Genomic DNA, 3,620 nt, shown 5'->3' with positions numbered 1-3,620 from the left:
AGAGAGTTTGAATAGGCCCATATCTATTTGAATTTGAATAACAATTGAATTTGAGTAAATAGAAATCAAATAAATAAAATCCTTCAAAAATAGAAAAAAACAGGAGATGGGTTCACTGGTGAGTTCTAACAAACACATGAAGAATAAATCTTACCAATCCTCTAGAACCTCTTTCAGAAGATAGAAGCAGAAGAACTATTTCCTAACTTATTCTATGAGATGAGCTTTACCCTAATATCAAAGCCAGGCAAAAATACTATAAGAAAAGAAAACTATAGACTTATATCTCTTGTGAAAATAGATTCAAAAATTTTCAAAATATTAGCAAATTGTGTTGAACAGTGCATAAAAGGAATTACATACCACAACCAAATGAGATTTATCTCAAGTATGCAAGACTGATTCAACATTTGAAAAATCAGTTAATGTAATTCACTGCATTAGTAACATAGAGAAGAAAAATCACAAGATTTTATCAACAGATGGAGAAAAAGTGTCTGACAAAATCCAATACTCATTTATGATGAAAACCCTCAGCAAACTAGAAATAGTGGGAAACTTCCTCAACTTTATAAAGAATATCTACACAATATTCCTACAATAAACATCATACTTAAAATGGTGAGAAAGTAGATGCTTTTCTGCTAAGATCAGGAACAAGACAAGGACATCTGTTTCACCACTCCTTTTCCATGGCTTACTGGAATTTCTAGTTAACACAATAAGACATGAACAGAAACAAAAACTATACAGATTGAGAAGCAAGAAATAAACTATCTTTGTTCACAGATAATATGATTGTCTATGTAAAAAATCTAAAATAATCAACAGAAAAAACTCCAAATTTCCTGAAGTTAATGAGTGATCAAAGCAATGTTGCAGGATATAAGAATAATACACAGGTCAATTGCTTTCCTATATATTAGCAATGAAGAAGTGGAATTTCAAATTTAAAGCACAATACCATTTATATTATCATATAATCAAAGTGAAATATTTAGGTATAAAGCTAACAAAATATGTACAAGATTTATATGAGAAAAATTACAAAACTCTGATGACAGAAATCAAATAAATGGAGAGATATTTTATGTTCAAGGCTAGGAAAACTCAATGTTGTCAAAATATCAGTTCTTCCCTTCTTGATCTATAGATTCAATGCAATACCAATCAAAATACCAACTTATTTGTGAATATTGAAAAACTGATCCTAAAGTGCATAAGGCAAAAGTCCTAGAATAGCCAACACAAAATTGAAGAATATAGTCAGATGATTCACACTACCCAAGTACAATACTTGCTATAAAGCTACAGTAATCAAGACAGTATAGTATTGATAAAAGAATAGAAAAATATATCAATGGAACATAATAGAAAGCCCAGAAAGAGAATCACATAATTAGCCAACTAATCTTTGACAAAGAAGCAAAGGCAATGAAATGCAGAAAAGATAGTTTTTCAACAAATAGTGCTAGAACAACTGGACATCAACATACCGAGAGAGAGAGAGAGAGAGAGAGAGAGAGAGAGAGAATTTGGACATGACCTTGCAGCTTTCATAAAAATTAACTTGAAATGGATCATATGCCTAAAATTCAAAATTATACTACTGCTAAAAGATAACATAGAAGAAAATCTAGATGACCGTGGGAAGAAATAATTGATAAGCTAGATTTCATTAAAATTAAAAACTTCTGTTCAGCAAAAGACATCATTGAAAATGAGAAGACAAGGTACATTCTAAGTGAAAACGTGCAAAATATGTATTTGATAAAGGACTATTATCCAAAATATACAAAACCTCTACAATAATAAAATGAACTACCTAATTTAAAAAGGGTTAATAATCTAAGTTGAAACCAAAGAAGAAAAACAGATGGCAGATAAGTATATGAAAAGATGCCCCCCATCATATATAATTAGGAAAATGCAAATTAAAACAACAATGAGATGCCACTGCATGCCAATTAGAATGACCAAAATCCAGAACACTGACAACGCCAAATACTGGTGAAGATGTGGAGAAAAAGAAAATCTCATTCATTGCTAAAGGGAAGACAAAATGGTAAAACCACTTTGGAGTACAGTTTGGAAACTAAACATACTTTAACCAGAGCATGAAGTAATTACATTCCTTGGCATTTATCCAAGGAAGTTAAAAACTTTTGTATGCAAAAAACCCTGTATATAGATATTTACAGCAGTTTTATTCATAATTATCAAAACTCAGAAGCAACGAAGATGTCCTTCAGTAGGTGAATGGAAAAAGTGTACTACAACTGACCATAAAATATCATTCAGTGGTAAGAGGAAGTGACCTATCAAGCCATGGAAAGACATGCACCAAAGTGCATGTTACTAAGTGAAGAAGCCAATCTGAGAAAGCTACATACTGTATGATTCCAGCTATATGACATCCTGGAAAAGGCAAAACTATGGTCAGAGTAAAAGTATCAGTAGTTGTCAGGGTTTAGGGTGGAGGGAGGGATGAATACGTGGAGCACAGAGTTTTTAGGGTAGTGAAACCATTTTGTGTGATACTCTTAATTTTGGATACGTGTTATCATACTTTTGTCCAAACTTACAGAATGTAAAACACCAAGAGTGAACTCTAATATAAACTATACTTTGGGGGATAAAGATATGTCAACGTGGGTTTAGCAATTGTAATAAATGTACCACTTTGGTGGGGAATGCTGATAATGGGGAATGTTGATATGCATATATTGGGCCAAGGGATATATGTAAAATCTCTGTACCTTCTACTCAGCTGTGCTCTCAACCTAAAACTGCTCTAAAAAAAGTATATTAAAAAATTGTTATTGAAATCAAATCCTCATCATCAGTGGGAAAGCATATCATACATAGATAAAGAGAGAATCTGTGAACTGAAAAATTAGGGAAATTACCATAATAAATATATAAAGAGACTTCAAAAAGTTTGTGGAAAAATGGAATTAAAAAATAAAAATTAAAAAAATATAAACCTTAATTTTTCAACATAAGCTCAATTAAGCTTAAGCCATTCTTGTAAGCAATAATACCAGCCATCTAAAGAACTGAGGGTCCTGGGAATGTAACCATGTTAATACAGTCTTTTATACATTATTAACTGAAGAAATACGGGTGCCCTTTACAGTCTTTTTAAGATTAAGAAACAAACAAAAACCAATCAGAAGGAGCCAAATCAGGAATGTAAGGTAGATGCCGAAAGATTTCCCATAGAAACTCTCACAAAATTGTCCTTCTTTGATGAGATAAATGAGCAGGAGCATGGAGCATTGATGTAGTGGAGAAAGACTCTCTGGTGAAGCTTTTCTGGATATTTTTCCTGTTAAAGCTTTGGCAAACTTTCTCAAAACTCCCTCATAATAAACAGATAAATAACAGATATATAAACTGTTCTTTGACCCTCTAGAAAGTCAACAAGCAAAATGCTTTGAGCATCACCCAAAGCTGTTGTCATGAACTTTGCTCCTGACCCATCCACTTTGCTTTGACTTGACCACTTCCACCTTTTGGTAGCCATTGCTTTGGTTGTGCTTTGTCTGTAGGATCATACCAGTAAAGTCATGTTTCATCTCCTATCACAATTCTTCAAAGAAACCCTTCAGGATCTT

This window comes from Chlorocebus sabaeus, chromosome 10, assembly GCF_047675955.1.
Source record: "Chlorocebus sabaeus isolate Y175 chromosome 10, mChlSab1.0.hap1, whole genome shotgun sequence".
In the NCBI taxonomy this organism is placed as follows: domain Eukaryota; kingdom Metazoa; phylum Chordata; class Mammalia; order Primates; family Cercopithecidae; genus Chlorocebus; species Chlorocebus sabaeus.
The sequence above is the reverse complement of the archived record's forward strand: the minus strand, read 5'-3'. Positions refer to the sequence as shown.